The sequence below is a fragment of the Delphinapterus leucas genome, chromosome 13 (genome assembly GCF_059928025.1).
Source record: "Delphinapterus leucas isolate spDelLeu-1000000601 "Yukka" chromosome 13, BTC_Dleu_Yukka2, whole genome shotgun sequence".
Taxonomy (NCBI): Eukaryota; Metazoa; Chordata; class Mammalia; order Artiodactyla; family Monodontidae; genus Delphinapterus; species Delphinapterus leucas.
In genome coordinates this window covers 45,338,648-45,358,471 of record NC_143141.1, presented here as the reverse complement: position 1 = coordinate 45,358,471, position 19,824 = coordinate 45,338,648, and positions in this window count along the sequence as shown.

Sequence of the window (19,824 nt, the reverse complement as noted above, 5' to 3'; positions counted from 1 at the left end):
ACATATGTATATGTTTAACTGATTCACTTTGTTATAAAGCAGAAACTAACACAGCATTGTAAAGCAATTATACTCCAATAAAGATGTTAAAAGAAAAAAAGGAAAAACTTGTGCCTTATAACAAAAAATTAAAAATAAGAAACTTTGGATTTTCAGAAGCTCTGTAGCTATTCACAGTTACACACAGGTGAATAGATACATTGTAACTTAGGAGAGGATGGAATTAGACATTTTGAGGAAAAGGGCCCTTAGAACGAATAAGTTCCCTCAACAGTGGATGTGGGTGTGGGAGGCCAGACAGTGTGGTCTGTGTCTAGGTGCTGGACAGGTTCCTGCTGCATAAATGACCGCACAGCCAAAATGAAGATGGAAGCAGAGGGCTGAATGAAGAACGAGAGGGCTGGCCCTGATGACTGTAGAAATGGTGCTTGCAAGGCAATGTTAGAAAATGAAGCTATCCTTAATTCTGTTAACCCCTCTCCTCCAGGACGACAAGGCTTCTAGGTGCTCCTCCGAACAGCTTTGACCCAGTCTGACTTTTAAGAGGCATTAATCTCCTGTCTCCTGAAACTGTGGGTAATGAGTCAAATCCATTTCACCTGCCTTCACTAATCAAGGTCATTTTAAGACTTGCATGTCCTCCAGGGAGCACGTAGCATAAACAAGATGTTTGCCTGAGTTGCTTTCCAGGAACTTGAAGTCTAGTTCCAGCTGAGCTGGTTAAGACTGGATAGGACCACCGACCCTCCAACTGGGGACGTACAACTGTCCCCATGGTGACCTTTCAAAAGTGCCACCCTCAGACTGTGCCAAGCACCTCCATTTTTGAACGTGCCAAGGCCTGTAGCTTAGTTACACCTGCACAGAATGAAGATCATGGCACCTTTTGCCAATCACCTCTCCCCACGTTCCCCACGCTCCCCATGCCTCGGACTGCACTGCTTCTTTATTCTTTATCCCATAAATATCCTGGGCCCCTTGCCTTTGGTAGTCTGAGACTCGTCCTGCTGTGTCCTTGCTTAGCTGCCTTGCAAATAAACCTTCTCTTTGCTGCAAACCTCGGCATCTCAGTGTTTTGGCTTGCTGTGCGTTGGGCAGAAGGAACCTGGTTCAGTAGCACTCCCTAAACCAAATTCCAGCTGAGTAGGACTAGAGACTGAAAAGATGTTGACTTTGAGAAAATTGTATTTTCTATTGCTTTTCAGATAATTTTCAGTATGTTCTATGGATGTAAGTAAATTGAAAATTTTTTCAAAAAAATTCTTTCTACCTGTCTCTGGCTTTCCCACCATACCTATTTCAGTCTTGTTTTACTCACTCTGCAATCTACTGCACTCATGACCCCCTCTAATATATGATAATTGAATTTAGGGCAAAAGTTTGCATTTTTATTTTTTTTATGATTTATAACCTGCCTAATTTCAAAAAGGATTTGAGGCAGCAAGAGAAAATGGCACTGGGAGTTTCACTGATATTTTTACTCTGCATTTGGCCCATATTCTTTTAGACTGCATACATTTCCATAACTCTGAGCAAGGATCATATTTGGATGACCTTTTGTCCAGGATAGAATTCACAGAATTGCAGGAGGTGGAAAATGAATTCCTCGGTATTTACAAAATCACCGGAGGATTACAAAATTCATCTGAATGAATTAAATATTCTGCCCAGTTTTCGTAATAGTTCTACTAATTATATTGTTTTGTACTTAAAAATGTTTCCTGTTCTGGGGAGGAGAGAAGGAAGGGGCTGAGAAGGTTTAAAGTACCTTTTGGATTGCTGTGTGACTTCGGGCAAGTCACTGACCACTCTGAGCTCTAAATTCTACATCTGTTAAATGGGGATAATAAACCAACAGTGTTGTTTTTGTAGGGTTGTTGTGAGGATCAAATGAGATAGTGTACATGCAAGAGCTTAGTAAACAATGTATTATGCAGTCAGTGTGGGTGAATGCTTCATTTACTTCAATCTCAGCTTCATATGGTGAGAGAGACCAGGCCCTAGCTCTCAGGGATGCTCTATGAAAAGTGCCTCATTGTGTTTGGGCTTTATTTATTGAATGCATTTGAATGAGGGATCATTCTAAGAGCAGAGAGTCATTCAATTTGATTTCACAATGGTGTTATGGGTGAGGCTGGAAACTACATTCTCAAATGCATTATCCAGAACACAGGAAACAAAACCACTTTTTAAAAGTGACTCATTTTTAATATCTCATAGCAGTTTTGAAATACTTCATTCATTCATTTTTATAGCAAATTCTTAATTGAGAATGTCATAAACCGCTTTGCAGAGAGAGGCAATCGGCAATCACCAATCACGACCTGGGAAATTAACTGGAGTAATTTACAAATAGCCTTTTGTCTGGCTGGAAGTTTAGCTTTTACATGATTTGCCTTTAGGTTATCTTAGCAACACTTGCTCCCTTTTCCCCACCCTGCTGGCAGTATGGATTTTGGGTGCCCAATATATGCTGAAGATGAAAAATAGTTTCCCATATGTTGCTTTCTCCTGGTCTGCACTACATACTCTTGCTGATCCTTTTATTCTCAAAAACAAACACTGATCACTTTCACCATTCTTTAAGACCCTTCATCTTCTCACCTCATCTGTCTACTGACTGTCCAACTTTCTTTCTCGGCCGGCCATACAAATCGGTTGTGAATGAATGAACTTCAGGCCCACGTCCAGCCTTTCTCCATGAATCCACCCTTGACCCAAGTCCAGGGTGACCTCCTTCTTCTCTTGATTTCTTACAACTTATATTCTCCATAATTTAGCATTTTAGAAAATACATTATTTTCTCCTTGCTTTTAAAAATATCTTGTTCCACCTTCTCCTCACCCCAACTGCATTACAAGTTATGTGAAGAGTGCAGACTTCTAAATCAAAATCTGTATTTTTAACAGAATCCTCAGGTGATTTGTAAGCCCCTTAAAATTTTTGAACTCTAATTCACCTTTGGAAGAGATGAGAAAGTTCAGATTCGGAGTTCGTACAGAGCTAAGGCCAGAATCTCAGCTCCCTGACTGCAAGTTCACTGTTTCCTTCTATACTCGGGGCTGCCTCAGTAGCTCCCTAATTCGTCACGTGGGAGTAATTAGCTATGGTCCAAATTGTCCCCTCCAGGTGTGGCCTTGTCTTGCCTCACTTTGCTGGTTAATGTCTGGTGGTCTAGAAAAGTAGACTTCAAGGTTAGAGAATGACTTTCTAGTTCACCCCCATTCCTCTTGCATGGGAAGCCATTTGGCTTATCATCCTATATGGCATAAAGCCTCCTAAATAAGAATGAACTCTTGATGAGGCCAGAACACTTCTTTCTGTCATTAACATTTGTCAGTATCTCTGATGGGAATTTTGACATCTGACATTCTTTCCCCTGACTCACAGCTCACGATTGTATAGTACATCTCCACTCACACAAGGAAGATGGGAAAGGCTGAGCCAAACCCTGTTAACAAAACAGTCCCCTGAAGGGCAATAATATTGCTCAGTGGTAATATTATCCCTATGCATTTTATCTTGTACATGAAATCTGGGCTAATTATCATTTTCTCATACAGTACATTTTAGACCATTGTGTTTTTGTGTCCCTGCCTAGTTCATTAAGCAGGGTTTTACAGCTCCTCCAGTAACAGGATTGCTATTGACACTTTCATTAGACCCATAATTCAAATGCTTGTCTGCCTTCCAAATGGAAGCCTCTCAGTCCAGAACCACAACCTGGCCACCAACCGTATGTTGGCTTTTAGAACTGTCATAAACTCATCATCACATTGAAGTTCTTGAAGGGTCAAAATCTGCTTTCTTGGTGAACTGTCTCCATCCAACAGTCAATGTGTTCTCCAAGAATAGTCAGCCAAGCTTCTCTGTTGCTCTCTGAAAACTCCTCCAGGCAGTTCTCTGTATACTGTGACTGTAACACAAGTAATCATTGCCTGTATTTAAATATTAATTCCTTGCTTCATTCATTCATGCTGTTATTTCACCATTTAAGACCAATATACTCAATATTATGGCAGATGCTGTAATGATTTAAAGATGTATAAGATGGTCTCTGCCTTGGAGTATCTTATAGTCCAATAGATGTATATATAAATCATTATACGATTAAGTGGAATGTGGAAATTTTCACCACTAGATCGCTAGCAATTGGGATGGCTATAATTGTAGATAGCTGTGCTACCTAATGGCTGTTATCAACACTATTTTCTCACCAATGGTTCAAATGGAAATAACCTCAACTGGCCTAAGTAGAACTGCATATGTGTATGGAATACACCACAGAATATAACTTGGGACTAGATGAAGTGGGAGTCCCCAGAAATGATTCGATGGAATTTAGAGACAGTGTGAGGCTGGAACAGAGAGAGCCATTGCACTAGCAATCATGAAAAATAGTCTTTCCATTTTTAGTAGTGTTCTGATTTTTCTCTCTGACAAGGTTCAAGAAAAGATTATTTTTTAAATTTTATTATTTATGTATTTATTTATTTATTGGGGTATAGTTGTTTTACAATGTTGTGTTAGTTTCTACTGTGCAGCGAAGTGGAGTTCCCCGTGCTATACAACAGGTTCTTATTTGTTATCTATTTTATACATATTAGTGTATGTATGTCAATCCCAATCTCCCAATTCATCCCACCACCACCCCACCCCCTGCCTCTGCTTTCCTCAAGAAAAGATTTAATGCAAATATTTGATTTAATTTACAATAAAGGTTTTAAGGAGTGCTTACTAGACAACAAAAATTTCTGCTTTTAATTTTTGAGGAAGTATCTGTCTTGGACCTTCATGAAGAAGTAGGAAATATGAACAGACCTATGTAGCTTGTAGTGTGCAATTGAGGCTTTCAGTTGATTCCAGCTATTTAATTGAACATGCAATTGTAGACCATCTATTTCAGTGTACAGTTAATTGTGTTTGATTTAAAAGGCTGCTAATTGGGTGCTTTGCTTTTGCTTCCTGGCCAATCAAATCACAGGGAAAAAATTATCTTGGGGTAGTTTTCACCATCCTGATATCTTTGCCTGTAAGAAAAAAGAGAGGAAGAAATAGAAAGACAAAAGTATAGTCTTTTCTTCAAGTCGTTTATTCAAGTACATGTCTTCAAGTCCTTTCTTGGTTTACTTAGCTTTACTGAGCACATACATCAGATTACTTACCTCATTTGGTTTCTTCCAACCAAACTCATAGCTGGATTCCTGAAACAGAAAGTTCCTTTGATGGAATGGACTCAGACCATTAAGCAGAAGAGTGCAAAGGTGGACCATATTGGGGACTGGGTTAACATGGCTTCATTTTGCAGAAATACTGCTGTGGTGTTGGAAAATGACTTCAGTGTTTTTCCCAGCGAATTTCACTCTGCTGTGTGTACCTTCGTAAACATGTCCAATCGTGTGATGGAGGTCAATGATAATGTAGGGTTTAGAAATTGTTGCTTGGAAATCACACTCACTTAAATACCTGAATCTGTCCATCAGCCATGCCATAGCTTATTCCATGCCTGTGCAGAAGAGTGATTTGCAATCTCCTTGCTTTTCATTTCAAGTAGCATCACTCATTGTAAGCCAGATATTCAGGCCTCTTCAGAAGCCTCCAGGGTGAAGGACAAGTAAGAAGAAGCTTATCGAATCTTTCACAGCTGTGGCCAGCTACATTGACTACATCAAACTTGTTATCTCTTTCTCTGGTATTTTATTTTAAAATCGCACATTCTTCTTTTCACGTGACAACTAATAGGAATTTTGCCACATAATTTCACAATCCCAATGGCTCTTTTGTGGTTCTATACATTGAATTGATCTGTCCAGCTTGAAAGGCGGGCCAGAATGACTCGGGTTGGAGGAGAGGACATAGTGTTGATTTTTCAGGTCTTTCCCCTTTGAGTTATCTTCTCTCATCTTCTATAAGCTCAGGTTGCAATTAAATTCTGTTCTGGTTTTTTTTTTTCTTTTTTTACTCCCAGGAACTTACCAATTTGGGCTCCTTCCAGACCCGAAAACTGATGACACATATGAAACAGATTTCACTACTGGACTGGAACTCCACATAAAAAAGAAGATCCTCAAAATCATCGAAAAGGGTCCTCACCAAAGAATAGATGCAATGTGACTGGCAGGATATGAAGGAGGTAAGAGGTAAATTTCTAATGAAAACATGTTTGCTGTGTGGTCAGGTAAATAGAAAACATGCTTCCAGGCTAAAGGTAGTATTCTTCCTCAGCTAAGGGTCAGGGCAGGGAGTACCATTTCTAATTAGAAAAACAATGGATGACCCAGTCTCTTTTTCCTCTGGGTCTGTCGGTCTAGCTATTAATTATAGAAATATTGCAGAATGCTAGATTCTTTCTAAAGACATCATTTGGGGAGAGGGGTATGCTTAATAAAGGAAATATCCTCCATAAAAGCAGTTCCAGGAACATTTGCCAATTTCTTGTGCTTCAGAAACCATGGAGTGCTATCTTGAAAACCTATATCCGGGATGACATGGGATCAAATCAGGGGCAAAGGGTGCTAAAGCTCTTAATCCCTGTTTAATCTAGATGTTGGAAAAGAAAGAAAGGAAGGAAAAGAAGGAAGGAACTGGGAGAGAGGGAGGGAGGCAGGAAGAAGAGGGGTTGGGCTCTCCGAATACACAAAGATCATCTGGGGTAGACATCTGCATTTTAGCTTTTCCTGGTGTGAAAAAGGAGGGAAGGAAAACATATATGAATGAAGCGGTCTCAGTCTTGTCTCTCTTCTGGCCTATCACGTAGTTTGTGGCTTCATCTTTTCTGTTCTGCCAGGAAGCATCTGTGAGTTGCCATATTCCTTTCTTGGGCTTTTTTTTGGAAACAGAATCTGAAGAATGGGGAAAGAATAGAAAGAAAAAAAGCCATGGTGACCTGTTCTCATGAGAAAAGCAGTCAGCTTGGAACATAGCTATGAAAGGCATTCAGTCCCCCCGGAGAAAAAGAGCAGAAGTTGGTGGGGTGATATCTGAGGTGTGACTGTGAAGGACTGTACTCAGCAAGGATGGATCACGAGGATTTGGCCGAGTGGTGGAGTGACTTGAAGTCACTTGGAGTGACTTCAATCCCCACAGGGATGATGGGGATTGAACAGTGAGCATGCGAACTCCCAGAGTGGGCTGTTCAAGGGGATGGGGAGGGTGTTCGAAAATGAGAGACGTTGGGAGGTATTGATAGTAATGACCATGACTGTATTCTTGGATCTCCATTTCATCAATGAATGAGTAAAAGGCGGGATCCCAAATTTTAGATGAAATGTCACTTTGGGTCTGAACACATGAATGCAGACATTGATAAGGTTTCACCCATAACGCAAATATTCTATCAGGCACCTTGGCAGTGGGATTCCTTTTAAAGTAAATCATCCTGTCTTCTCAATGCCCATGCCTCAGCACAACCACTGGATTTCCAGTCCTCCTTATATGGCCTAGTTTGTAAAGAGCAGAGCTGGGAAGCAGGTTTCCTGAACTCTAACCCTGGGGAAAGCACTCACTAACTAGTTGCATGACCCCGAGTCATTCATCTCAGGTAATGATGTGTACTAGTTATAGCACGGGACTTTGGAGTCGCATAGATTTTGCACAAGTTAATCTTTGTTATGCACTATTTCTCATATCTATAATGTTGGGACATACAAAGAATTCCCCTTCTGGGGCTTTTTAGTGAGATAATGTATGTGATGCTTCACAGTGATGAGTTAAATAAATATTTAGTCACCTTTGTTAGAGCTGCTATTATTATTATTGGTGGTGGTGGTATTACTAATTCCTGGCCCTCCGTTTCCTTATCTTTAACATAGGAGGGTAAGATAACATTTTCTCTATGCTCCCTTCCAGTTCCAAAAATAATTTCTATAATTCTTGAGTTCAAGGACACCAACCACAAGAAGCAGGCAGTGGTCAATAAGGCAACTCTTTTTGCCCTAAATCTCTTAGAAGTATTTGGGTTCTTTCAAAATACCGCTCCCTGGAGAGGGCCCAAGATTTCATTTAACTTGTGCTTCACCAATTGCAGTATCTTGCTTAGTAATACTTGTACACTTACTAAGTAAGAATAAAAGGGTTGGAATTTTTCTATGAACTAAATTCTACCCCAACCATTTTAAGATTTACCCTGTATGTGTGGAGACACTAGTTAGCAGTTCTGTTTTTTTTCCCAAGAACATAGATAACTTAAAAAGTATATTTTCCTCTTTCTGTTTCTCTCCCCCTCCTCCTCTTTCCTCCTTCTTTTAAATATATTAAAACCCTTTCTGTGATATGAAACAGACCCTCTCTTTCAGACTTTGGAGTTCTTTTTTTTTCTTTTTACTTGATTTGCTTGGTAGCATCTTGCCCATAGAAATGTAGTATTGATAGAGTGGTTGATTGGTCCTAGAATATATCACAGTCCCTAAATACATGAAATTAGAAAAGAAAAAAAGAAATCACCATTGTTCTGAAAGGAAGGTAGTTAAAATTCAGAAAGAGAGATTCTTTAATTAACTTAATAAAATTACTAATGGAAGCATTTTAACTGCTAAATTTAATTTACTTGTCAAGATATCAGGCTACAAAGAGGAGGGAAGAGTAGGAACTCTGCTTTCCATTATGATGTACTCTATTATAGAATAAATTTGCTTAAAATGAAATATATCACCAAAAGCCATCAATGACATCTTAATTTGGAACAGCCAGTTGAAAAGTAATTAGACTATGAAGCAATCAGTTCTAGTAAATCAGTGTTTCCCTTTACATAAACATACTTTCTTTTTTTTTTTTCTATTTATATACAGGAAAGACTTTCAGGTAGTAGGCAGGCAAAGATGCTGATTCTTTTGGCTGTCGGTGTTTTTACTTTACATTACCAAGCTGTCAAAACAAAATGTTTTATGATGGGATTAAAAAATGTATAAGCATCTGATTTGATTTAGTGTTTATATTTATATGTTGAACTGAGGAGAGTTTGCTTATCACAAGGGTTTAAAAGATTTACATTTGTCTGCTTCTTACTTCCAAAATGCTTTCCAGATCCTCAGGCAGCCCTGACACCTTACTGCAATGAATGAGGCTCAGTCAAAAAATCAAGCTAGAGCCCTGCCTCTCCCTTCAGGGTCCCTCATAAGTTACATAAATTAAGGTGGAGAATATGTTTGCTAATGAGACATGGAGGAGGATGGAGGTGGGAGTGGTTAAAATGATCCTTTTGTTCAGTGTCTGACAATTTGTCATTCGGAATTTCTCAAAATGTAACTGACTTTCCTAGAAGTGTGTTTATTTATTAGTATGAAAAGCTAATAAGGGGGATGGGTGAAACAAATACTTCATATTTCATCTGATTTTGAAAAGCCTACATGATTTAGCTAAGAGTTATCAAAATTCCAAGTGTCAAACTACTTTATATTAGGAAGCATTTTTGTAAATGTATCTTTTCTGATCACCTTAGTATGCCTCTGAAGAAGGCATTTTCATCTTCGATTTACAGACATGGAAACGGAGGCCCAGAGAGGTGAAGTGACTTGTGGAGATGGCAGAGGTAGTTAATGGGGGAGCTGAGGCTGGAACAAGGGCTTCTGGGCTCCTGGTACTTTTTCCACAACATCTGCTTCTGATCTTCTGATGATGGAATCCCATCTGTTATATACTGAGGGGGAAGAGGTGTGAGAAAAATAACTAGAGGAGATATCAATCACTCAGCAAAATATTTATGAAGGACTTCATTCAGATATTAGGGGAGTCACCATTGTCACCATCCCTGAAAAGTCAGAGGGGTTGATGAATTATGCCAAAGAGAACATTAGCTCAGAAGATAGACTACCTTGCAATGTCATGCTTGTGTTAGTGGGTGTTATTCTCCAGTGGGAGAGGATGGCGTGAGAGAGAAAAATAAAGGACAATTTTATAGTGAGCAAAATAAGCTACACCTTGTTAGGAAGGGAGAAATGAGGGGAAGCCGCTGAAACACAATTGTAGGATCTGTCAGCATGCAAATCACTTAACAGTATGCAAATGACCTCACCCTAATAGAGTAAATCATTTTCATTCTCTCCGCTGACTATTTAGAAATGTGATCATTGATAACAACCCTACAAGGTACTATCCCTAGTTGAAAAACACATTGGGAGGAAATCTAATATGTATGATACAATGGGAGTATTAAGATTCATAATTGGAGATAGGTGTGAAGTAGCCCAAGACAATATCATTAAAGTGCAAAAGCCTCCGTTACTCTGTGGCAGTGAAAGAACTGGGCAGAGCATGGGGGCTGCAGGGCCCCTCTGCGTCTAGAATCCTAGTAAAAATGCAGTCTGTCATCCCCAATGGCTGCTCAAGATCCGTGTATAACAGGACAATTACCCTGGGAGTGGAGAAGGCAGGAACTATATAAAAATAGACAGAACAACTTAAAGTTAGCAAAGAAAAGATAAGGAGCACAAAAGTGCGAAATGAGATATTGCTAGTAAAAGAGGTTAGATGGAGTAAGAAGGTCTTTTATAAATGTATCAAGGAAAAAAGAGGGATCTTCAGGAGAAAAAAGACCAGTGAATAAATGAGAAGAGGAGGGCGTGAAATTAATGATGGCTGAGATATTGACCTCCTGCTTTTAGTCAGTTTTTAAGAGAAAAACGAGAAGAAAATTTGGACAGCTGGAAGGCAATAATGACTTTTAAAAATAGGTATCGACAAAGAAGATGAGGGGAAACTTAGAAAAAAATTAAACATTGTGGCATATACAGATAGTAAGTTTCAGATAATATGCTTCCTAGGGAATTTAGATTCCCTGCCTACTAACCAGGCACAGATATGGAAGAAGGACAATACACATTACAAAGGTGTCAGAAATCTCCCAAAATAAATGTGTTTTATATCACAATAGAATAATGGTTGGGGTAGTTTGGGCAAGTAAACGCAGGACAGGATCTCTTAGTGTTGTATAAATTTTGGACATATTTGGTTGTGCCTATGTGGCAAGTATAAATTTTAGAAAATTGGGGAAATATTTTCTCTTTTATTCAGTGAGAAAGGAAATAAACCCCATAACCCATATAACTAATGTTATTGTGGATACTTTAAAAGTACAAGAAAAACTGTCATTGTCCTCTGGGAGAAAATCAAAAAAATGATGCACCCTCTCAAACATTATGTAAGTATTAAAATATTGATTAAAATATGCACATAAAATTGGAAAATTCGAGGTACAATGAAAAGAAAGCATTTGAAAGTTTCAGATCCTAATAAAATTTTCAGGTTGAATCCTCAAAATCCACCTAACTAGTGGGAAAGTACTAGATACTGAGAATAATCATTTAGGAATGTTTTTGTGGACATTAGGCAATGCATTTGTGTGGGATGAAGATACAATGCTAAGTATTGGAATTTTAGATAAAGAGTGATTTATTGGAAGTGAATTCTTAAGGGAAGATAGTGTCTTGGAATATTTGCCCCTGAACAGTTTCCTAGGTGTTCCTACCTGATGGGCTGTCTTAGATGACAGATTGTAGTTGACTGGCTTCTTCTTGGTTTCTCTCATTTTTAGTGTTCTCTTTTTCCTCATATGTTGCTTTTCAGTAACTAAAATCTTCTGGGATTTTTGGTATATCACTGCTGCACTGTATCCACTCTATCCACTCTGCAGGAACCCGGCAGCACCTGCCCTCAAGCCACTTACAATCATAAGCCAAAGTGTGGTTCATTGCCGGGTCAGCACCACAGTGAGGGGAGAGTAGAGGAAGAGAGAAGCTGAAGTCATATGGAAAGACATGTGGCAGAGATGAGACTTGCCCCCTCCCTGAAGAATGCGTGGAATTTAGGCACTTGGCACAAAGTGGGGATAGAGAACATTCCAGAGTCTGCAGCAGTTAGACCAGAGGTCTAGACACAGAGAAGTGCATTTGCACAAGGGGTCAGGAAATAGATCTTTTCTGGTGGAACAGGTATACCTGAGATGTAGTAGGGCTGTTTGTGATCTGAAGACCTGGACACAAATCACAGCTCTGACTTTTGGGAAAGTTATTTTATCTGTTTAATACTTATAGTCTTCATTTGTAAAATGGAGTTCATTATTTACAAGGCTGCCCTGTGAGGTGCTGGCCAGTTGTAGAGTTCTGGGGTTGAAGAGGCTGTAGGATCAGCTTCCTGCTTGTCAGCCAACCCTCAGCTCTGCTTTTACTGGAGTTCTGTTCCTCAACAGCTACTTCTGTGCCTAAGAGGCGTTTGACTCCATGGCATATTGCAATTAAACCATTTCCTTTCACTAACTTATTGTTTAATGTTCCTTCCAAGATTTTTAAAGCAGTTTCAATGTTTTATACTACTTTCAATATTTTATAACAATCATTGTCAAGTGGGGTGGGAGGGAGATAACCTGCTTCCTAGTTGGATTGTGACTATGCTGTTAGTACAGGGAATTTATGCTGAGAAAAGGAGAGATTCCATTCCATATAGGGATTGATGGAGACTCTATTTTTAATGACTAGAATAGTGACAGATTGTGAGTGGGAAGTAGGTGGACACAGCTGATTCTTTTACATAAATCAGACCCCAAATCCAATGAAGGATGTCAGCCCTCCTCACTGACAGTGGTTTGTGAGCATTATTGAAGAAGGGAGGGAGGGATGGAGGGAAGAAAAGGAAGTGAAAGAAAGGATGGAGGAAGGCGGAAATAACAAAGAAAAACACATAGCAGCTCACATATATTTTAAGAACCCATTTTGAAGCTATGTTGTGTCACTTGGGCATAAATGCCCACATGGGAAAGAGACCTTCATTTCATTTTTCCTTTTTTTCTGTTGCTCCTCTCTACATTCCTCTATTTAAAACAACCTTACCCTTCTTTATTGTAAGAATATGTGAAAATTGTTGGTCCATTTTTTAATTTTCATTGGGAGTTTTAGTAAAAATATTATACATAGCAAATTCTCTTTGAAGTCTTTGGTTTCTTAATTTCTGTACTCTAGAACTTAGTTCCAAACTCCCCAGGAATCAAAGTAGGATAACGTATCAATGTGCATGTCGACAGAACTTAAAACTACTTGACTGAAAACTGAGATGCTAATAAGTAATGGATAAGGGTAAAAAGGATCCTCCTCTTTATTGGAATTAATATTATTAAGAATGAACATTTACTTTCTCTTCTGGCTATTATATAGTGTTTAGAAAAGATTACTTTTGTATTTTCAGACAATTGAACCTAACTTATGGCCCAAACAGCTTGAGAAATAAAACTCTGTATGATTCAGTAAACAGTAAATACGAGAATGCAACATATCAAAACTTCTGAGAGTCAGCCAAAGCTATACTCAGAGGTGAAGTAATAGCCTTCAATATTTCATTTACTTGGGGGAAGTAAAGAAAAAATAATTACAAATGAATTGAAAGTAAAACTCTAGAAATTAAATAAGTACTAAACCATGAGAAAGTGAGTAATAAAGATAAAAACAATGAATCAGAAACCCTAAGATAGTAAAAGTGATTAATTATCTCTAGGTATTAGGAAAAACTGTTTTATTTTACTTATGTAATAATATAATATTTATAAGTGTCATATAAATTATATTTATATATTAATATTCAGTATATTTACATATGTAACGATAAATTATTTTGTAAATTATTTTACTGATTGATAAAACCCTGTCAGTTTTAATAAACAAAACTAGAAATGGGAGCATGAATTTTTGAATATATTCAGAGACAATATAAATCATAAGAGAACTGTGAAAAGTTATGCTCCAATATGTTTGAAAACCTCAGAGAAATGAAAGTATTTTAAAAATATATAAATTACCAAAATTGTTTGAGAATAATTAGGAATAATTAAAGTAATAGATGAAACTAAGTAACTAAATACAATTTTAAAAAGTAAATGTACTAAAAGTATTAGTACTAAAACAAGTCCTAGGAACTTCAAAGGCCAATTAATTTAAAATGGTTCCTAAATATAGAAAAGTATTAAAAATTACCTAGTTTTGGGCTTCCCTGGTGGCGCAGTGGTTGAGTGTCCGCCTGCCAATGCAGGGGACACGGGTTCGTGCCCCGGTCCGGGAGGATCCCGTGTGCCGCGGAGCGGCTGGGCCCATGAGTCATGGCCGCCGGGCCTGCGCATCTGGAACCTGTGCTCTGCAACGGGAGAGGCCACAGCAGTGAGAGGCTCGCGTACCGCAAAAAAAAAAAAAAAAAATTACCTAGTTTTGTGATTACTCTGATACCCAAAATAGAGAAAAATAGTAATATAATACAACAAAAGAAATCTCTAGACCTTCTCTACTTATAAGTATAAATACAAAAATATGACATAAAATGATTCAGTGGTTCCTAATATGAATAGCCTTCGCATCATGGTGCGTTGGTTCAGTGTGCATTTGAGAAGGAGGTGAGGAGGTCACTGCATTTTGTATTCTTTATCAGAAGGAGCCTTATTCCTGGAAAAGTGTCAGGAAGGTGGAATAGCTTCATCAATTCTGTGACAGGACGGAAGATCATAGAAATGATTAGATAGAATGTGTTTTCCGGGAATGATTTGATTCTGGATATATTTGCTTGAATATAGGGACTGGGGTTAAAGTCATGAAATAGCCAAGCTTGATTTTTTTATTGCTTATGCAGTTTTTAAAGTTAACATTTTTGTCAGGGAATGATTATAAATTGGTGTTCTGTATTAAATCTCCAATATAAACAGTCCATGTGCTAGGCACTGCACATGGTTCAAAGACGTGAAATTAATTGTTAGTTGCCATAAGCCTCATGCACAGTGGGCACCACCATTGTATTTGTCAGTGATCTGGCCCATCTTCTCTTTCTACTCTGTGTCATTCTGATTTCAAAGATATCACTCTTCCCCCATACCCCAGCACCTGCCTCTCTCCTTATCTCTTTCACCTGCCCCATCTCTCTTATTCTTTGTATTTTGGGGGGAGTTTGATAAGCAAGCCCTTTATCAAGAGAAACCTGAATGGCACCCTCTTAGAGAGGAAAAAGCTGCCTTTAAGTGCCAGTCTTAATTTATGGGTAAGAGCTGCTACTGTACCTGTGTGAGGTTCCCACGAGAGTTTCACTAAATGTGTCTCTGCCAATACCGATGACCAAAAGAGACCTTCCATTAACTTCTGAATTAGCCAAATGGGACCGAGCTTAATCTAATATGTGTTATTTCATTTTCTAGGTTACTTGTTTTAAAGGAAATAAAGTATTCTCATAGGCTGTCTAAAACCATCCTGGGAGATGTGCATGGAAGGACTCCATCTAAACAGTATTGGCTTCTGAGAAAGCTGGGTGCATGCCTGAGGGCCCAATTTAGCTTGGTGGATGCCTTTCTCACAGTAGGCAAAGCAAACCCCTAACTCCGAAGAGCTTTGAGAGAAATTGCACATTAGTGAAAATGATGAGTGCTCGTGCTGGAGTTTTAAGATGCTGTGGGTAAGGGACTTTTTCCTCTATTGATATCTCCACCAATGCCTACTTGAATTCTCCTTGGAGGTGGTATTCCTCACAGTGACCATGATCTCTTCTCTTTGGTCTGGTATGACTGGTGCTATGAGCAATCTAGCCATCATCAGAAGCAGATTGGAAACCAATGGTCTGGAGCCAAAGGCTTCTCAGGAGGCAGCATGGTACCGTGGAAAGAGAACCAAACAGGCTGCCTGGAGACCGAGTTTCTTCCTCAGCTCAGGCATTAATTAGCTGGGTAGTCTTGAACATAACTCCCTCTAAGCCTCAGTATCTTTACCTATCAAGTGGGGGTAATAATATGCACTCTGCATGTTTTCCAGATTATTATATTGATCAAATAAGATAATGAATATGAAAGTGTTCGCAAACTATAAAGCGCTATACAAATTTTAATTGTTTTGAGTGTGATGGCACATGGAATGGTCTGACAGGTTAGTGAAATCTTGTAGGTATCTTGGCAATGCCTTTTCGACTCTCTAGGATTTTCATGAAAGCAAAATTTGCTAAACAGAGCTAGATACAAGCAGCTCTCTCTTTTTATAGCCATCCTTCCCAACTGCCAACCCTATTCCTGGGACTAAGGAATGTGCCAAGGTTAGAAGACTCAGACGTGGGGTGTGAGCCATAACTTCTAAATCAGTTCTGGAAGGATGCCAGACCATCAGTTTGGAAAAGTGATTTGAGTGTTTTCTTGAGGACAAAGAATTACTTAGAGACTATATCTTTCAAGAACATGTTATTGAAACTTGGAAGAAAAGAGTTTTAAAATGTGAGAACACTAGTATTAAAGGCACTCTAAACCAATTACAGCATATTTACTCGGATTTCAATGGGGGAATACCCTTTTCATTATTTGCAAGCTTCAAGAACATTAGAAACACTTCACTGAAGACAATGTAGTAGCCAAATCTGAAGTAGGATGTTGTTTGTCCATTTAATCCACTTCCTTGCTTTTTACCTTCTTCACGACGCCAGAAGGGCACTCACACGTTTTCAGAATGCACAGTATGTCCTGAGTAGGCAGTGTACTTTTGGGTAGTTAGCACCCCTTGTCCCCTGAAGAAACATGTGATATTGTACTCACCCTACCCTGGGGTTCCATGGAGGTGCTATGTCAGAATAGGAGCCGTGCTAGGGGCAGGGTTAGAACCTTGAGCCCTTAACCCAGAAAGGCCCAGTCCATCCCAAGTGCTTGAGGATCATTGTGCATACCTTAAGGAGAGCTTTCTCAAGGCCATGAATGAAGGATGGGGATGAAAAGAAAAAAAAAAATAGAGGCCTGAGGGAGACTTCTATTCAGAGGTGCCCAGTAGTTTAAAGATCTGTTGTCCACGAGGCATTGACTACCTTCAGCTTACACAAGAGCTTTGAGGGTTGTAGTGCCCTTTAGTCAGAGGATGGTCATTGAACAGAGAGAGAATATCCACTTTTTCCTGGTAGCTTCACTGTGTGGGTTTGTAATGAGTTTGGGGACCCTGCAGGGCACTGGTGAGTCCCTGGATGTCTATATACTTACTACTCAACATGAAATGAAGCTCTCTCCAGTTTCCCTTGCTCAAAGCACAAGAAACCCTCTCTCCAGTTGTGTGTAACTTTACTTACTATAAAGCTTGTGCCAACATGACATTTCATTTATGTGGGCAGTGGCTGGTTTTCTCTCACACTTAAAGCTACCTTCTTCAGAGTGTAGCCCATAAAACGGGTGAAAATGATGGAAAAACCTGTCATACTGCTGTGGACTCCATGCTTTTGGACCATAAAACATGTCAGCTTGGGTCAGATGGTGCCTCGGACAGGGCAACAAAGGGATGCGGTGGAGGCCACCTGCTAGCTCCTCTGTGACAGTACGTTCTGAGCAATGACAGGTGAGTGCCTACCTGGCACTGTGACAGGCGCTGGCCCACTCCCTGCCCTCACAGTGCTCAGACTGGCCGGGGATGAACACTTAAAGAGGTAGTTGTGATTTCTCTAGATGGGTGCTAGGGGAGAGTAACCTCTGGGGGCTGAGGAAGTACAGGTGGGAGCCCTTTACGAAGGAGGGATCAGTGAGGGTGACTTGGGGAAAGTGAGAGCTGGGCTGTGTATCACAAGTGAAGTCAGAATTGCCCAGAGGCTGTAGGGAGGGAAAAGACACTCCAGATGAAAAAGTACCTGGTGTCTGGGCATGAGGACACGACTGAGCTGGGAATGTCCAGTCATCTCCCACTGTGGGGCTGGTGGGGGCACCTGGAAGGTGCACGGAGCCAGCTTTAGTGCTCCTAGAGCGAGGATGGTAAAAACTGCTGTAATGTGCTGGGATCAATGCCATTATAGTGGCTGGTAGAGCATAAGGCTATTGTCAGGAGAAGGATGGAGCTGTGCTCTAAACATCTGGAGAGTCTCGTAAAACCTCCATATCAGCAATGGCTTACTGAACATTATAAAAAATGGAAAAATATAGTTTTCAGCTTTCAATTAGCCACCTCTTGGTGACTCAGTTTGCTGCTTTCTCTAAAAAGTAGTATTTCCTTTTATTTGTTCTAAAAATACATTCGTTCAGCTTCAAGAGATGGGGTGTAGTGCAGGGAATGTGGGCAGACACCTAATAATAACATCCTGGACTTTGTTAACGAATTCATATGCAGCCAGTCCTGTAAAAAATCGTGAGTTTAGTCCTGTGTCCCTTTAGCCTTTACCATTATATATTGAAGACTCCTGCTTCTTTATTTCCTCCTCTCCTGTTCTCCTTTTTCTTCTTTTTCATCTTCTTCCTACTTGGTTGACCTCCCCCCCAGTCCAGCTCCCGTGCCCCCGAGGATGTGAGAGGCTCGTTGTTCTGTCTGAGCTTCCCTCTTGCCAGCTAAGGGGACCACATTTGACCACCAACTTCTAAACCCTTGACTTTCTGTGGAACGTGGGCTCTGTGGAAACGTTACCCAGAATAACATCCCATCCTGTTCGATGAATACAATACTTCCTCTCTCAGGGCTCCTGAGAACAGCCGGCCCCCATCCCAGTTCTAGAAAATGTCGTGTAATATGTGTTTCCATGGAGTAGCTAAGAAGAGTTCCTAGTTGCCTTTCCCTGCCTAACGGTATCAGGTGCTTTTCTGGTTCCTTCTCGTGAGCTTTTTGGGTAAGCTGACCCAGAACAGCTTTGAAAGCGTCCCTGTAGGAACTTGCTGCTGTGAGAGTACCCCAAATCCCTCAGGTTAAATCAATCTCATTAGGCAAACCCAGAAGTATCAAAAGCTCTGTTTACCCGTCCAAAAATAAGAATTTTCAGCGACATGCTTTTAAAAGGGCGTGTGCCTCTTATATGAAGCTTCAATTCCACTCAGCCTTCCCAGGAATGTAAGTATTATGCAAAATAAGACACACCTGTATAGTTTCCCAAGGCTCCAGGTCTGAAAATAAACGTGTGAAAGACTTGCCACACACGGGGCTATTTTATTTTAAGCTAATTGGACACAGATAATTTTAATCTGGGTTATGATCCAAGTGAAGCTGTAAGTGAACTCTTATTTTAAGCCAAATCTCTCTCTCTCTAAGTGGCCGCACCAAAAATTTTTTTCTGCCATTGAAGAGTGTGCTTCTCACCCTGTTAGATTCTGCTAGCAAGGATATTCTTTAAAAAACAGGTAGGCTTCTCCCGGCTATGTGGTTCTTCTTTGTCTGTCTGGTGCTGTTGAAGGGCAAAGGGCATATGAAAGCGTTGGTCTTCACATAATGCTACCACCTTGCTCCGAGCTTCTTCCATCACCACATGAAAGTTGCAGTTAAAAAACACACATCAAAGAGTGAGTCCCATTGAAAAGGCCAGCGCTGCCTGCTGAGCTGGCATTCAGAGCAAGGGCTTTTGTTTCAGTGGCAACTCTGACTCTCCTCCACCGAGTTTCCTGTTAACTCGGGTGTGGATTCTGACTCGCTCTTGATGATATTGGAGTGTGTGTTTGTGACACTCACTTTTAATCAGTGCATTTGAGTTTCTGAAGTCAGAACTTCTTTCTCCGGCTGGTTGAAACTTTCAAATGGTAGCATCACGTTTGGTCAGATTTGAACTGAGCCTGGGGACACAGTTTTATTTTATTTTATTTTTATTTTTACTTTTTGTTTATTTTTTTGGGCTGCGTTGGTTCTTCCTTGCTGCGCGCAGGCTTTCTCTAGTTGTGGCGAGTGGCTGCAACTCTTCATTGCGTGCTTGGGCTTCTCATTGCGGTGGCTTCTCTTTGTTGCGGAGCACGGGCTCTAGGCATGCGGGTTTCAGTAGTTGAGGCACGCGGGCTCAGTAGTTGTGACTCGCGGGCTCTAGAGAGCAGGCTCAGTAGCTGTGGCACACGGGCTTAGTTGCTCCGGGGCATGTGGGATCTTCCCGGACCGGGGCTCGAACCCGTGTCCCCTGCATTGG